The sequence below is a fragment of the Ranitomeya imitator genome, chromosome 1 (genome assembly GCF_032444005.1).
Source record: "Ranitomeya imitator isolate aRanImi1 chromosome 1, aRanImi1.pri, whole genome shotgun sequence".
Classification (NCBI taxonomy): Eukaryota; Metazoa; Chordata; class Amphibia; order Anura; family Dendrobatidae; genus Ranitomeya; species Ranitomeya imitator.
The window spans coordinates 319491670-319510759 of record NC_091282.1 but is presented as its reverse complement, the minus strand read 5'-3'; positions in this window follow the sequence as shown (position 1 = coordinate 319510759).

Below are 19090 nucleotides of genomic sequence, written 5' to 3'. Positions count from 1 at the left end.
TTATAAAACCAAAAAAAAATAAATAAATAGGCTTTCTATGGCCCACTATTTGTGAGAGAGATGGCACGCTCAGGACTGGCACACAAGCCCAGAGGCCAATATTAATCTCCCACTTTTTTTTTTTTTCCAGGGAAAATTTATAAACCCAATAAAAAAAAATAAAAAATAAATAGGCTTTCTATGGCCCACTATCTGAGAGAGAGAGATGGCACGCTTAGGACTGGCACACAAGCCCAAAGGCCAATATTAATCTCCCACTGATTGATTTATTGATTTTTTCAGGTAGAATTTAGAACCCAAATAAAGCAAAAAAAAAAAAAAAATGGGCTTTCTATGGCCCACTGAGTGAGTGATGATGCACACAGGAGTCAGGAGTGGCACACAAGCCCTGAGGCCAATATTTTTCTCCCACTGATTGATGCAGTGATTTTTTCAGGTAGATTTTAGAACCAAAATCAAGCAAAAAAATAAATAGGCTTTCTATGGCCCACTGAGTGAGTGATGATGCACACAGGAGTCAAGAGTGGCACACAAGCCCTGAGGCCAATATTTTTCTCCCACTGATTGATGTAGTGATTTTTTCAGGTAGATTTTATAACCCAAATCAAGCAAAAAAATAAATAGGCTTTCTATGGCCCACTGAGTGAGAGATGACACAGACAGGGATGGCACTCTAGCAGAAATGTCAATCTTAATCTCCCACAAAATAAAAAAAAAAAACAGGGAGTGTCCTTCAATTACTATCTCCCTGCAGTAATCTCAGCCAGGTATGGCAGGCAGCAATAAGGAGTGGACTGATGCACAAATTAAATAAAAAGTGTGTACAAACCAAAAAGATAGCTGTGCAGAAAAGAAGGAACAAGAGGATTTGTGCTTTGAAAAAAGCAGTTGGTTTGCACAGCGGCGTACACACAGCAATGCAGCTATCAGGGAGCCTTCTAGGGCAGCCCAATGAGCTACAGCGCTGAGGGGGAAAAAAAAAAAAATGTAGCTTCCACTGTCCCTGCACACCGAAGGTGGTGTTGGGCAGTGGAAATCGCTACAGCACAAGCGGTTTGGTGGTTAATGGACTCTGCCTAACGCTATCCCTGCTTCTGACGAAGCGGCAGCAACCTCTCCCTAAGCTCAGATCAGCAGCAGTAACATGGCGGTCGGCGGGAACTCCCCTTTATAGCCCCTGTGACGCCGCAGACAGCAAGCCAATCACTGCAATGCCCTTCTCTAAGATGGTGGGGACCAGGACCTATGTCATCACACTGCCCACACTCTGCGTTTACCTTCATTGGCTGAGAAATGGCGCTTTTCGCGTCATTGAAACGCGACTTTGGCGCGAAAGTCGCGTACCGCATGGCCGACCCCGCACAGGGGTCGGATCGGGTTTCATGAAACCCGACTTTGCCAAAAGTCGGCGACTTTTGAAAATGAACGACCCGTTTCGCTCAACCCTATTCTTGGTTGCTCAATGAACTGTGACATCTGCTGCCAGTGTTGTCAAATGGGAATTTTTTAAATAATTCTTCAACCAGGGCCTTTTGCTACTGCAACATTTTGTTAGACCTCGCAGCCATGGGAAGGAGAGATCTAAAATCATCCTTGTAGTGTGGGTCTAGAAGGGTGACCAACCAGTAATTGGCCAAAATGCGTACAAAGTGAGGGTCACGGGGAAGGCAACCATGTGTGCCAGACTGCCATCAGTCAATACTTTTCTGCTTCCACAAAGAGCACAACTGCCCAAGTACTTCTCCTCCTTGTCCTCTCTCTTCTCCTCATCTTCAGCCCATCCACTCTGAACAGACAATATGAAGGTGGTGTGGGTAGTACCGTCTGTAGTGCAGGCACCCCACTCCTGTTCCTTCTCACATGAATATGACAGGAAGCTAGGCTGTGTAGCATCAGCCAGTATAGTTTTTTGCCCCATCTCAACTTAATCTGACTGCAAAGCTTACTTTTTAATTTTGAACAGCGAGCATTTCAGTAGACATAGAAGCAAGATGGTCACTCTGATTATGGCGTCATATCCACTCACCATCTTGATCAAGTCCTGAAAGTTTTGGAGACCTGCAAAGATGTCAGACATCCCTGCCCACTCATCGACTCTTACGTGCAGAGTCTGACCAGAGCACTGACTTTAACCCCTTTCTGACATTGGGCGTAATACTACACCCACATAGGAATCCCTCCCTTTAATGTGGGCTCCGGTGCTGTGTTACACCCGATTCGGATTCTGTACCTTTGCAGGGTCCCCATCGGGACTCCCTCTCTGTGTCGGGTCTACGCTGTCAGGATGCAGCCTCTGTCTTTCCTTCCTCTCCTGCTTCCTGGTGCACTGCCAGCAGGTTCTCAGGCAGAGTGCTTAGGTCACGCACGCGCTCACTCCCGGTCTCTTAAAGAGACAGCGCACATTTTTCAAATGATGCTTCTGGCCAATGGCGTGTTGTTCATTGCTATTTCTAGCTCCTCCACCATAGTGAGGGCGCCGGAGCAACAAATATCCACTGTTGCTTCTTCCTGTTCCTGTCAGCATGTGCTGAAGTTCTCTGCCAGTGCTCTGCTTATACTCTCTGTCTCCACAGATCATCAGCTACTGGTTATCCGGCTATCTTGGATGACGTTCGCTCTGTCTACATCAGATCCGTCTTGTCCCGTCAATCTGCCATTCTCATTTCCGGACAACGCCAGTACAGCTGGAATCAGCTTCTACCCGTCAACCCGGTATCACCAGGTTAGCTCCACATCTCCCGCTAACCCTGCTTGCCGTTTGTCCAGCTGGGATAGCTGCTACGAGTTTGGGGTCTAACTGGAGGTAGCACCCGTGTCCCCCAGGCATTCCATTCTGATCCTGTTCGAGGGGACTTTCCACGGGTGTCTGGGGCTCATGTAGTCACGCCCCCATTCGGAGCCCCTTGGACCGTGGCCCCGAGATTCCATGTTAAACCTAAATAAAAACAAATGTGAACTTCAACTTCTGTGCCTCCATTCATTACACGCTGAACCCACATCTTTCCAAGCACATGTCAGCTGTTTTGAACAGCTGACATATACCTCTAACAGTCGCTGGTGGAATCGCGATCTGCCCACAGCTGTTAACTAGTTAAATGCCAAAGTCAATATCTGATAACCGCATATAACTCGTGCTTTCCAGAACCGCACAGGAAATACTGCCCATCGGTGACCCCGTCACATGATCGCGGGTCACCGATGGATTGGGATGACAACAAAAAGTCTCCAGCAGACCTCTATGGTTGTCATAGCCGGATTGCTATGAATGCCGCCCTGTGGTCGGTGCTCATAGCAAGTGAGCATTTCTGCAACATACTGGAGATCTGATCATTGCCTGTATATAGCAGAGCCAATCAAAGTAGTGCAGCTCATAGTCTCCCATGTAGACTATTGAAGCATGAAAAAGTAAAAAAAAAAGTTTTTAAAAATATAAAATTTCAAGTCAGCCCCCTTTCAAAATAAAATAAAAATATCAAATATGCACATATTTGGTATTGCCACGTTCAGAATCGCCCGATCTATCAATATAAAAAAATTATTAACAAGATCTCTAAACGGTGTAACGAGAAAAAAATTAAAAACGTCTGAATTACACTTTTTTGGTTGCCGCTACACTGCAATAACGAGAGATCAAAAGATCGTATCTACACCAAAATCATTTCAATACAAATGTCAGCTTGGCGAGCAAAAAATACGCCCTCACCCAGCCCAAGATCACGACAGGTCTCAGAAAATGGCGCCTTTTTTAACAAAGTTTGAATTTTTTTTCCACCACTTAAACAAAACATAACCTAGGTGCCTAATAACCTTGGTGCCTATGAACTCGTAATGACCTGGAGAATCATAATAGCAGTTTTAGCATTTAGTGAGCATGGTAAAAAAAAATAAAAACAACTGTGGAATTGCACTTTTTTGCAATTTCACTGCAGTTGGATTTTTTCCCCATTTTCCAGTACATTATATGTTAAAATCAATGGCGTAGTTCAAAAGTAAAACTCTTTCCACAAAAAAACAAGCTCTCACATGGCCATTTTGACCAAAAAATAAAAAAGTTATGGCTCTGGAAAGAAGATAAGCAATAAACCAAAATGCCAAAACAAAAATATCTGTAGTCGTTAAGGTTTTAATTGTGTAGATGGTATTCAACTACTGCCCTTTGCTGAAGTAGTGAAAACACGGCACTTATACAATATAAGATGGGAGGTGCTCAAGTAGGGCGTCCAGCCCCAAATTGTCCAAAAATAGAAAATAACTTGGCACTCAAATAGTATTGTAGCTTGAAAAAACGAATCATTTATTGTGCATCCATAAAGCAAAAGGTTTGAACGTTTTCGGTCCACACCCTGACCTTCATCAGAACAATTTAACTGGTATAGTGGATATTATCAATTTCCTGCCGTTTGCAGATCCAAAGGTTTTAAGTTGCCTGGATGCCTTGAAATGTCCTGTATGCAGCAGCATAGAGTGATATGCGACCGAAGTCGCGGAGGGGAGCGCTCCCCTTTGGATCTGCAAATGGTCTTTTTCTCATCAATCACTTTCTATTTATCTCAGCCATGTTCCTTATTTCACTCTCTTCAGAACAGAATAGAGAATGCAGGGAGTACCGTATTTTTCAGACTATAAGACGCACTTTTTCCCCAAAAAATTTTAGGGAAAAATGGGGGTGTGCCTTATAGTCAAAATATACGTACAATCACCCCAAAGGCCACCACAGCCTAATAGGCCACTGCAGCTCCACAGGCCACCACAGCCCCAGAGAGCACCGCAGCCCCACAGAGCACCGCCACCCCACAGAGCACCTGTTGCAAAATGCCGGTGGAGCCCTGCCACACTACAGGGCAGCACCACCGCATCAGCCTGGGATGGGATTTCCCAGAGGTCACCGCACCAGCCTAGACCACTGAACAGCTCCTGTGACCACTCCTCCACCTGTGCCAAAGCCCCTACCCAGTAAGCTGAATTCGGACTGTAAGATGGACCCCCATTTGACACATTTTTTTCTCTATTTTCATTCTGAAAACTTGGGGTGCGTCTTATAGTCTGAAAAAATATGGTTTATGTTTCTTTAGCACAGCACTTAACATTTTATTTCCCATTACAAGCCCAGTCCCCTGATGAATTATGCTTAATTAATTAATTAATTGGTACAGAGAATCAACATTTGTAAAAAAAAAAGGAACGTCTCCACGATTAGATGGCTGTATGAGGGGGGAGAAATGGTCTTGTGCCAAAGCGAACCATGAAGCGATTTCAGGACGGACAATACCTTGTCAATCCCTATGGGGCTAACAATAGTCTATCCCCAAAAGACTCCCGCCCTGACAAGGGCAGTCCACAGCTACCCCCCGCCCTGACAAGGGCAGTCCACAGCTACCCCTGTGCTAAACATGCCCTGCACTTTCCCTGGGATGTCCCAACGAGTTTCATCCAAGCATAATTCATCAGGGGACTGGGCTTGCTTTTTTTAGTGTGGGTGATTACTGTATAACCTAAAAGATATGATCCAAACAATTTCAAAATCAGATTTAGCCTGCTGTGTCACGTTTGTGAAACCCAAAAACTATTTGTTTTATATGTGCAACTGTTATGCACACACAACAATTTCACAGCCACAAAATTTCAACTTAGGCTGTATTACGTTTAGCAGCATAATTTTTTTTTTGTACTTGAGGTCTGCTGACAGCTTAATTTCAAACGCAAAAAATTACAAAGTGGGATATGGTGGACTGTATCACGTTTACCAACATTAAAAAATATAATTATTTTTATTATTTATTATTATTATTTATTATTATTATTATTATTTTTCATGTGCAGGAGCTATGCAGCCTGTGGAATTTCACCGGCACTAAATAACAAGGTGAGATTTAGCATGTTGAATTACAGTGGCAACTGCCAAAAATATATATTTTTTTAGGCACAACAGCTCAAATCACAAAACAATGTCTCCACACCACTAAATGACGAGGTGGGATGTGGCACATTTAGCTAGTGAAAAAATAAGATTTAGAATGGTCTACTCATGCATGGAGAACAATGGAAGTAGTGCACAACACACTTGTATAAGTCTACGTTCACATTTGCGTTGTGCGGTGCAGCGTCGGTGACGCAACGCACAACGCATGCAAAACGCATGCACAGCGCAGCGTTTTGTGACGCATGCGTTCATTTTTTGCATGATTTTTGTCGCAGAAAAATCTGCATCATGCAGCGTCCTCTGCGCCCTGACAGTTGCGCCAAAATGACGCACGCATCACAAAACGCAAGACAACGCATGTCCATGCGCTCCCCATGTTAAATATAGGGGCGCATGATGCATGCGTCGCCTGCGGCTGCGCCCGACGCTGCGCCGCACAACGCTAATGTGAACGTAGCCTTACATGTGTCCTGCTGTTTTTGTCTGTGGACCTCAGTAATGGCAAAAAATATATATACAGGTCCTTCTCAAAAAATTAGCATATAGTGTTAAATTTCATTATTTACCATAATGTAATGATTACAATTAAACTTTCATATATTATAGATTCATTATCCACCAACTGAAATTTGTCAGGTCTTTTATTGTTTTAATACTGATGATTTTGGCATACAACTCCTGATAACCCAAAAAACCTGTCTCAATAAATTAGCATATCAAGAAAAGGTTCTCTAAACGACCTATTACCCTAATCTTCTGAATCAACTAATTAACTCTAAACACATGCAAAAGATACCTGAGGCTTTTATAAACTCCCTGCCTGGTTCATTACTCAAAACCCCCATCATGGGTAAGACTAGCGACCTGACAGATGTCAAGAAGGCCATCATTGACACCCTCAAGCAAGAGGGTAAGACCCAGAAAGAAATTTCTCAACAAATAGGCTGTTCCCAGAGTGCTGTATCAAGGCACCTCAATGGTAAGTCTGTTGGAAGGAAACAATGTGGCAGAAAACGCTGTACAATGAGAAGAGGAGACCGGACCCTGAGGAAGATTGTGGAGAAGGACCGATTCCAGACCTTGGGGAACCTGAGGAAGCAGTGGACTGAGTCTGGTGTGGAAACATCCAGAGCCACCGTGCACAGGCGTGTGCAGGAAATGGGCTACAGGTGCCGCATTCCCCAGGTAAAGCCACTTTTGAACCATAAACAGCGGCAGAGGCGCCTGACCTGGGCTACAGAGAAGCAGCACTGGACTGTTGCTAAGTGGTCCCAAGTACTTTTTTCTGATGAAAGCAAATTTTGCATGTCATTCGGAAATCAAGGTGCCAGAGTCTGGAGGAAGACTGGGGAGAAGGAAATGCCAAAATGCCTGAAGTCCAGTGTCAAGTACCCACAGTCAGTGATGGTGTGGGGTGCCATGTCAGCTGCTGGTGTTGGTCCACTGTGTTTCATCAAGGGCAGGGTCAATGCAGCTAGCTATCAGGAGATTTTGGAGCACTTCATGCTTCCATCGGCTGAAATGCTTTATGGAGATGAAGATTTCATTTTTCAGCACGACCTGGCACCTGCTCACAGTGCCAAAACCACTGGTAAATGGTTTACTGACCATGGTATTACTGTGCTCAATTGGCCTGCCAACTCTCCTGACCTGAACCCCATAGAGAATCTGTGGGATATTGTGAAGAGAAAGTTGAGAGACGCAAGACCCAACACTCTGGTTGAGCTTAAGGCCGCTATTGAAGCATCCTGGGCCTCCATAACATCTCAGCAGTGTCACAGGCTGATTGCCTCCATGCCACGCCGCATTGAAGCAGTCATTTCTGCAAAAGGATTCCCGACCAAGTATTGAGTGCATAACTGAACATTATTATTTGATGGTTTTTTTTGTTTGTTATTAAAAAACACTTTTATTTGATTGGATGGGTGAAATATGCTAATTTATTGAGACAGGTTTTTTGGGTTATCAGGAGTTGTATGCCAAAATCATCAGTATTAAAACAATAAAAGACCTGACAAATTTCAGTTGGTGGATAATGAATCTATAATATATGAAAGTTTAATTGTAATCATTACATTATGGTAAATAATGAAATTTAACACTATATGCTAATTTTTTTAGAAGGACCTGTACAGCTCTGGCAAAAATTAAGAGACCACATCAAAACCCTTTTATGAGCAGCCCAATCTCTAGACCTGAACCCCCACTGCAAACCTCTGGAATGTAATTAAGAGGATGATGGATAGCCACAAGACATCAAACAAAGAACTGCTTACATTTTTGCTCCAGAAGCAGTGTGAAAGACCGGTGGAAAGCATACAAAGACGAATGAAAGCTGTGATTAAAAATCATGTTTATTCCACAAAATATTGATTTCTGAACTCTTCCTGAGTTAAAACATTCATGAACTGCGTGTCTAAGCCACTCACCCAGGTCGCAGTGTGCATGCCCAGGAATCGCAGCCCCACAGTGTGAATAAATCATAAGACACTGAGGGGTTGGGATTCATAAGCAGGGCGGCCGCACAGGCGCAGTCAGCGAGACTGCATATGAGGACAGATGGGCAGCGCTCACTGCGCCTGCCCCAGGCAAGACAAAAGAGCGCAGGCACCGGCAGATTTCAAAACAAAGAGCGCTGAGGAGGCAGCGCCCATCGCCAAGAAGACTTGAGTGACGGCATATCGCATATGTAGCAACAAGTAGTCAACACACTGGCATTAATGGTCTCAGTGGCAGATAGCCCTTTCTTTGCATCTAAATAAAAAGTCCTGTATCGCCATAATTAATCTGGCCTTGGCTATACTCATTAGGATGAACAGACAAGTTTAAGATTAGCCTCCCTGGCCCTTTTCCCTCTAACTCTTCTTCTTCATGATTCCCAGATATCTTTGACTTGTGTACTAATCTTACCCCACTCCACATCACTGGCCCCCAGCCAAGTTTGCATTGCCCCTGATTGTTTCAAGCTGCATATATAGATACATTACCTGGGCTTCAAGTATATAACATGCTGGCATCTATTACAAATATACTGATCCTAAAATGAATATTCAAGGTTTGCATACATCTCACAACATACGCAATCGATCGCATTGTCCATGGAGTACATATTAAATGGAGATAAACTAAACAGACAATATCAAGAATGCAAAAACACATAAAGGAAGTCCTTAGTTATTAGACTATGTTATTGTGATAAATTATGCATTTAGTTGCTTCTTCACAGTTAAATGAAATCCTCACTGCACTCACCAAAAGCAAGAAAAATGAAAATGAACATATGCAGAAGGGTCCAAAAATATTTTGCTGGAAAGCTGTCAAGACAGATTCTAACTACACTGCTCAAAAAAATAAAAGGAAAACTAAAATCCCACATCCTAGATATCACTGAATGAAATATTCCAGTTGGAAATTTGTATTCATTACATAGTGGAATGTGTTGAGAACAATAAAACCTAAAAATGATCAACGTAAATGACAACTAATTTCCCACGGAGGCCTGGAGTTGGAATGAAGCTCAATATCAAAGTGGAAAATGAACTTCAGTGGAAATGCCTCAAGACAAGGAAATAATGCTCAGTAGTGTGTGCATGGCCTCCACGTGCCTTTATGACCTCCCTACAATGCCTGGGCGTGCTCCTGATGAGGTTGCGGATGGTCTCTTGAGGGATCTTCTCCCAGACCTTGAGTAAAGCATCCACCAACTCCTCGACAGTCTGTGGTGCAATGTGGTGGATGATGCAAGACATGATGTCCCAGATGTGTTCAATCGGATTCAGGTCTGGGGAACGGGTGGTCCAAACAGTAGCTTCAATACCTTCATCTTGCAGGAACTGCTGACATACTCCAGCCACATGAGGTCTGGCACTGTCCTGCATTAGGAGGAACCCAGTGCCAACCGCACCAGCATATGGTGTCACAAGAGGTCTGAGGATCTCATCTCAGTACCTAATGGCAGTCAGGCTATCTCTGGTGAGCACATGGAGGGTTGTGCGGCCCTCCAAAGAAATGCCACCCCACACTATTACTGACCCACTGCCAAAGCAGTCATGCTGAAAGATGTTGCAGGCAGCAGATCACTCTCCACGGCGTCTCTAGACTCTGTCACGTCTGTTACATGTGTTCAGTGTGAACCTGCTTTCATCTGTGAAGAGCACAGGGCACCAGTGGCAAATTTTGCCAATCCTGGTGTTCTGTGGAAAATGCCAAGCATCCTGCACGGTATTGGGCTGTGAGCACAATCCCCATCTGTGGTCGTTGGGCACTCAGACCATTCTCATGGAATCAGTTACAAACCGTTTGTGCAGTCACATGCACATTTGTGGCCTGCTGGGGGTCATTTTGCAGTGCTCTGGCAGTGCTCCTCCTGTTCCTCCTTGCACAAAGGCTGAGATAGCGGTACTGCTTCTGGGTTGTTGCCCTCCTATGGCCCCTCCACATCTCCTGGTGTACTGGCCTATTTCCTGGTAGCGCCTCCAGCCTCTGGACACTACGCTGATAGACACAGCAAACCTTCTTTCCACAGCTTGCATTGATGTGCCATCCTGGATGAGCTGCACTACCTGAGCCACTTGCGTGGGATGTAGAGTCGGTCTCATCCTACCTTGAATGTGACCCACAACCAACATTCAAAACTTACCAAAAGATCAGCCAAAAAGCATTGGTACTGAGATGTGGTCTGTGGTCCCAACCTGCAGAACCACTCCTTTATTGAGTGTGTCTTGATAATTGCCAATAATTTCCATCTTTTGTCTATTCCATGTGCAAAGCAGCATGTGAAATTGATTGTCAGACAGTGTTGCTTCCTAAGTTGACAGTTTGATTTTACAGATGTTTGATTTACTGGAGTTATATACTGTTGTTTAAATAAATAAATAATAATAATAATAATCTTTATTTATATAGCGCCAACATATTCCGCAGCGCTTTATAGCTTAACAGTTTCAAACACAACAGTCTTAAGTAACAACGTTAACAATACAATAATTTAAAGCACAATAAGAAAACCCTGCTCGTGAGAGCTTACAATTTACAATGAGGTGGGGAGATACAAAATACAGGTGTGTATTTACAATGATGTATTTACAATGATGGTCCAGCCATCTTCAGGGAGTGGGGGATAGATGGAAGTAGTCAGAGGCGTAGCTAGGGCGAAGCTTCTAAGTGGGCCCCTAAACCAGGTAAGCTTGATTACAACTTAGTGACACACCCTAATAGTGGAGGAGAATCTCAGCAGATGACCGCGCTGTTACTGAAAATAATCTCTCTATAACAACCAACATGGATATTACCGCCATATAGTCAGTGGTAGATACCAGTCCTACAGAACATATAAGAGATCAAAGCATAGTTTCAGATAATGACTTACCGCTGACATCCTTTCTTATAGAATCGTTCATTTTTCCCGTCTTTTCCATCTGACCCAGACCGACACGACAACTTCTTCCAGCCAGGACTCGGCTGCAGAGAATACAACAAAGACACATTTCACTTGTCATATTTCAGCCCCATCACCATCTACTACCAACCTGCAAAAACTCCTCATCCTACTGATACCCCAATACTGAGCCGCTGCTGCCATATGTGTCCCTATTACTGCACCTGCTACCCCGATACTGAGCTGCTGCTGCCGTATGTGACCCTATTACTGCCCCTGACACCCCAATGCTGAGCCTCTGCTGCCATATGTGTTCCTATTACTGCCCCTGATGCCCCAATACTGAGCCGCTGCTGCCGGATGTGTCCCTAATACTGCTCCTGATACCCCAATACTGAGCCACTGCTGCCGTATGTGACCCTATTACTACCCCTGATACCCCAATACTGAGCTGCTGCTGCCATATGTGTCCCTATTATTGCACCTGCTGTGTGGTTCTCTGTGCCCTCTAAATTCTAATGCACCCCTCTATAATATAGTAATGCTGGGTGCAAATGCCATAGAAAACAGTGCCCATATTTTGCCCCTAGAAAGTAATAATGCCCTGTGTGCCCCTTTGATAGTCACAGTAACCTGAGTTTCCCTATAACAATAAGTGCCCACTTTACATTTAATAAAGTCCCAATTCTCCCCCTGTACAGCTCCCCTTTATACAGCATGATGCTCTCTTATACACAATATAATGAACCCACACAGTATACTGACTCAACAGTAGCCCTCAAACTGTTTGATGGCTCCAACAATGTATAATGACCCCCACACTGTAATCTCCACACTGTATGATGGCCCCCTAGATAGCCTACAAATACAGTAGCATAATGCACCAGCACCAGCATCACCCGCTGTCACTGTTCTATAGGGAAGATCGTCGTGGGACACTCGTTATTAATTGGACTACGGCGGACAGGTAGAATACGGTTTATTATTGTATGTTTTTTCCAGGCACTGAAGTATGGTAAGTATGGTTAAATGAAGAATATTAAAATACTTTTTTCCTAATGTGTGTGTGTTTTATTAACCATTTACTAGTATTGGATTAATAATTGATAGGCATCTTATTGACGCCTCTCCATTATTAACCCGGCTTAATGTCACCCTACAATAGCAAGGTGGCATTAACCCCTTATTACCCCATATCCCACCGCTACACAGGAGTGGGAAGAGAGGGGCTAAGTGCCGGAATTGGCGCATGCACCATTTCTGGGGTGGCTGCGGACTGGTATTTGTAGGCGGGGGGGGCAATATCCATCTATCCATTGCCCCTCTCTAGGCTATGAATATCAGCCCGCAGCTGTCTGCATTGAAAACTGCATGCGCTGCACATTCTGAAGTCCGGGGAGGAGGGGGCAGAGTTTTGGCCACGCATGCGCGGTAGAAAATGGCGGACGCGACAGACAAAAAAGTGCACTTGAACGTTTTTTCGTGCCGACGGTCTGCTAAAACACAACAGATCCATTGCACAACGGACGCGACGTGTGGCCATCTGTCACGATCCCAAATAGAAAAGAAGAGCAGCATCCATACCGGGTGATAGAGATCCAAGAAACGATTTATTCTGCCATCAAAGGTTACAACGTTTCGGCCATGGTGGCCTTTGTCAAGTACACACAATCTCAGTAGTGGCCATCTTTAAATAGTGTGGAGCCCACATGGGCACCAATCACCATCAAGGGGCGGCCTTTATTAAATATACATAAACATAAAAAATTAGTGCTTAAATTACTTGCGACATCCAATCACAGACCCAATAATACCCCAATCTCATAACCCATAACAGAAAATATGTACAGAAACAGTACAGAAAAACATAGCATCCCTTCACAGGCCAATAGCTGTGATCGTTGTTCCGTTGTCATGGTGAGGCTTCATCCAATCATATGCATTTGATAGGGCAAACCCCTTCCTTGTCCAATCACCAAACGTTAAAGAAAAGGGCGCAAAGTCTGTGACCCTCCAATGGTAACCAACCTGCAGGAGAAAATCCACATGGCCATAGAACGCCGGCGCACGCGCACGAAGCACACCACACGGCCGATCATGTGACCGCCCCGTGGTGCCGCCTAGTGCGCACGCGCCAGACATCACAGGCCAGGCGCCGGCGCCGGAGAGAGAAGACACAGCGAACACCGCATGGCCGACACCGGAGACACCACAGCGTATCAGCGCCAGGGTCTCCGGTCCGCCCACACGCGACACTGCGCCTGCGCCCACAGGCTAACCGCAGACATAGCCAAATCCATGGCAACTACATTCCCTGCTAACAAGCAATGATTACATAGCAATTTGGACAGACAAGGAACACAGGGAGGAAAAAACACCCAAAAAGAAGGGAGAATTATAATAACAGCCTCCGTCTGTTCCCAGGGTGCCAAATCACAGACTAATCTGTAAAAGAAGAAGGGAAAAAGAAGGGAAGAAAAAGGGGGAAAGGGGAAAGGGGAAAAAAAGGAGGGGGAGAAGAAATATCAAAATTAATAAAATTTAATAAAATTTGCAAAAATTGCAAAAAATAGCACATAATTAAAAATACACAGAGGGGAAACACCTACCCTAAATGAGCACGGGGGAACAAGAACATCATTAATTGAGACTGAATCTACAACCTATCTCATATATCAGATATCCATTTATTCAACTATATTATTCAACTATGTCATACAAATCTGTAGATTATAATCTACATTAAGGCCTTTGGGCTGTAGCGTCTCTAATACTGAGATCCACCTCAACTCCTTCTGTTTCAATTTGAGTGTCCTGTCACCCCCTCTCCTCAGAGCAGGAACCCCATCAATGACTCTAAAACGCAGCTGATTGATGGAATGTCTACATTCACTAAAATGCTTTGGAATTGGTAAATCCTGTAAATTTGTACGTATCGTACTCTTGTGCTTACTTATCCTTGTTCTTATTTCTCTCGTTGTTTCACCAACGTACATTAGTCCACATGGGCACACTATTAAATAGATAACAAATTTTGATGAACATGTGTACCGTTCGTTAATCATAAATTTTTTACCAGTACGAGGGTGACAAAAGCTGTCACCCTTAAGCATATTTCCACAGCAAGCACAATTGAGACAGGGAAAGTTACCCATCCGAGGAGGACAAAATGTCGTCTGGATGGCAACCTTGCCTGGCCCAATATCGGATTTCACCAAACGATCTCTCAAGTTACGCCCTCGTCTATACGACAATATAGGGCGTGGACTAAAATCTTGAATGTGGGGCAAACCCCTATGTAATATCCCCCAATGTTTATTGAGAATATTGGCAATACCATTACTAGCTGGACAATACGTAGAGACAAACGGCACTCGTTTTGGTTTATCCCTCCTGTTATGAGTCTGTAGGTCATCATTATTCAATCTGATCGCCTTGTCCCTATGACCCAACACCTTCACCTTTGGATACCCTCTCTGAATAAATTTATCACACATTTCGTCAAGTCTTGTGTCACACATCTCTGTGTCAGTAACTATTCTTCGTACCCGAATCAGCTGGCTCCAAGATAGTGAGTCTATCATACGTCTTGGATGGTAGCTATCATAGCACAAAAGACTGTTCCTGTCAGTCACTTTTGTAAATAAATCTGTCCAAAGTCTATCATCTTTTTTATAGACCAAAGTGTCCAAAAATTGTACCTGGTCAACCGAACAAGTCATCGTGAATTTTAACTCCGGGTGTATACCATTGAGCTCCGCCAAGAAATCAAGGAGGCACTCGTGGCTACCTTCCCATACACAAAAAATGTCATCGATGTAGCGCCACCAGGCCCGGACGTGCCGCCAGAAGATGGATCTGTACACATGTTGGTCCTCGAGTACCGCCATGTAGATGTTAGCATAAGTGGGGGCCACATTGGACCCCATGGCGGTACCCCGTAACTGCTGGTAGTACTCATCCCCAAAGAGGAAAAAATTCCTCCCGAGGATGAACTCCAGCAGTGTGAGGACCAACTGTGCACAATCCGGGGGCACGTCCGAGCCCGATAGCGCCACACCGACAGCACTCAAAGCTCTTGCATGTTCAATGGATGTGTATAATGACACAATATCGAAAGAAACCAAAAACGAGGAGGCACCCACAGAGATGGTACTCAATTTCACCAAAAAATCATTTGTGTCCCTAATATAGGAACGGGCTGCAGTCGAAAAAACACGTAAAATTCTATCAAGAAAGATTGCAACCTTATTACACATCGACCCCCGACCCGATACAATAGGGCGCCCAGGGGGATTTAGTAAATCCTTATGTATCTTGGGCAATGTGTACAGAACTGGGGTAATAGGTGCATTAACAAACAAATATTCCGACAGCTTCTGATCGATGAGTCCATTGTTTAAGGACTCATCGATCAGAAGCTGCAACTCTCTCTGGAAAATAGCAGTAGGATCACATTTCAACTTTTTATAAACCGCAGTATCAGACAATTGAGTCATAATTTCAGTCTTATATAAGACTGATACTGCGGTTTATAAAAAGTTGAAATGTGATCCTACTGCTATTTTCCAGAGAGAGTTGCAGCTTCTGATCGATGAGTCCTTAAACAATGGACTCATCGATCAGAAGCTGTCGGAATATTTGTTTGTTAATGCACCTATTACCCCAGTTCTGTACACATTGCCCAAGATACATAAGGATTTACTAAATCCCCCTGGGCGCCCTATTGTATCGGGTCGGGGGTCGATGTGTAATAAGGTTGCAATCTTTCTTGATAGAATTTTACGTGTTTTTTCGACTGCAGCCCGTTCCTATATTAGGGACACAAATGATTTTTTGGTGAAATTGAGTACCATCTCTGTGGGTGCCTCCTCGTTTTTGGTTTCTTTCGATATTGTGTCATTATACACATCCATTGAACATGCAAGAGCTTTGAGTGCTGTCGGTGTGGCGCTATCGGGCTCGGACGTGCCCCCGGATTGTGCACAGTTGGTCCTCACACTGCTGGAGTTCATCCTCGGGAGGAATTTTTTCCTCTTTGGGGATGAGTACTACCAGCAGTTACGGGGTACCGCCATGGGGTCCAATGTGGCCCCCACTTATGCTAACATCTACATGGCGGTACTCGAGGACCAACATGTGTACAGATCCATCTTCTGGCGGCACGTCCGGGCCTGGTGGCGCTACATCGATGACATTTTTTGTGTATGGGAAGGTAGCCACGAGTGCCTCCTTGATTTCTTGGCGGAGCTCAATGGTATACACTCGGAATTAAAATTCACGATGACTTGTTCGGTTGACCAGGTACAATTTTTGGACACTTTGGTCTATAAAAAAGATGATAGACTTTGGACAGATTTATTTACAAAAGTGACTGACAGGAACAGTCTTTTGTGCTATGATAGCTACCATCCAAGACGTATGATAGACTCACTACCTTGGAGCCAGCTGATTCGGGTACGAAGAATAGTTACTGACACAGAGATGTGTGACACAAGACTTGACGAAATGTGTGATAAATTTATTCAGAGAGGGTATCCAAAGGTGAAGGTGTTGGGTCATAGGGACAAGGCGATCAGATTGAATAATGATGACCTACAGACTCATAACAGGAGGGATAAACCAAAACGAGTGCCGTTTGTCTCTACGTATTGTCCAGCTAGTAATGGTATTGCCAATATTCTCAATAAACATTGGGGGATATTACATAGGGGTTTGCCCCACATTCAAGATTTTAGTCCACGCCCTATATTGTCGTATAGACGAGGGCGTAACTTGAGAGATCGTTTGGTGAAATCCGATATTGGGCCAGGCAAGGTTGCCATCCAGACGACATTTTGTCCTCCTCGGATGGGTAACTTTCCCTGTCTCAATTGTGCTTGCTGTGGAAATATGCTTAAGGGTGACAGCTTTTGTCACCCTCGTACTGGTAAAAAATTTATGATTAACGAACGGTACACATGTTCATCAAAATTTGTTATCTATTTAATAGTGTGCCCATGTGGACTAATGTACGTTGGTGAAACAATGAGAGAAATAAGAACAAGGATAAGTAAGCACAAGAGTACGATACGTACAAATTTACAGGATTTACCAATTCCAAAGCATTTTAGTGAATGTAGACATTCCATCAAGCAGCTGCGTTTTAGAGTCATTGATGGGGTTCCTGCTCTGAGGAGAGGGGGTGACAGGACACTCAAATTGAAACAGAAGGAGTTGAGGTGGATCTCAGTATTAGAGACGCTACAGCCCAAAGGCCTTAATGTAGATTATAATCTACAGATTTGTATGACATAGTTGAATAATATAGTTGAATAAATGGATATCTGATATATGAGATAGGTTGTAGATTCAGTCTCAATTAATGATGTTCTTGTTCCCCCGTGCTCATTTAGGGTAGGTGTTTCCCCTCTGTGTATTTTTAATTATGTGCTATTTTTTGCAATTTTTGCAAATTTTATTAAATTTTATTAATTTTGATATTTCTTCTCCCCCTCCTTTTTTTCCCCTTTCCCCTTTCCCCCTTTTTCTTCCCTTCTTTTTCCCTTCTTCTTTTACAGATTACTCTGTGATTTGGCACCCTGGGAACAGACGGAGGCTGTTATTATAATTCTCCCTTCTTTTTGGGTGTTTTTTCCTCCCTGTGTTCCTTGTCTGTCCAAATTGCTATGTAATCATTGCTTGTTAGCAGGGAATGTAGTTGCCATGGATTTGGCTATGTCTGCGGTTAGCCTGTGGGCGCAGGCGCAGTGTCGCGTGTGGGCGGACCGGAGACCCTGGCGCTGATACGCTGTGGTGTCTCCGGTGTCGGCCATGCGGTGTTCGCTGTGTCTTCTCTCTCCGGCGCCGGCGCCTGGCCTGTGATGTCTGGCGCGTGCGCACTGGGCGGCACCACGGGGCGGTCACATGATCGGCCGTGTGGTGTGCTTCGTGCGCGTGCGCCGGCGTTCTATGGCCATGTGGATTTTCTCCTGCAGGTTGGTTACCATTGGAGGGTCACAGACTTTGCGCCCTTTTCTTTAACGTTTGGTGATTGGACAAGGAAGGGGTTTGCCCTATCAAATGCATATGATTGGATGAAGCCTCACCATGACAACGGAACAACGATCACAGCTATTGGCCTGTGAAGGGATGCTATGTTTTTCTGTACTGTTTCTGTACATATTTTCTGTTATGGGTTGTGAGATTGGGGTATTATTGGGTCTGTGATTGGATGTCGCAAGTAATTTAAGCACTAATTTTTTATGTTTATGTATATTTAATAAAGGCCGCCCCTTGATGGTGATTGGTGCCCATGTGGGCTCCACACTATTTAAAGATGGCCACTACTGAGATTGTGTGTACTTGACAAAGGCCACCATGGCCGAAACGTTGTAACCTTTGATGGCAGAATAAATCGTTTCTTGGATCTCTATCACCCGGTATGGATGCTGCTCTTCTTTTCTATTTGTGATTATTTGGTCCGATTGGATCCTTGGACTTTGGAGCGTGCATCCTTCAAACTGAGTGCTGATGGTTGATTTTCCTATATTCATCTGTCACGATCCGTCGCTGATACAAGTCTATGGGTAAAAAACGCATCCTGCGAGCACATTTGCTATGGATTGCGAAGGATTGCTAAAAACACAAGAGTAAAAGTAGCCTTAGAAACATCGGCCTTTCTATTATATATCTATGGATATATCTATCTATAGATATATTTATAGATATATCTATAGATACATAGATGTATCTATCCATATATCTAGCTGCTTTCACACATCAGGTTTTTTCCGTCAGGCACAATTTGGCGA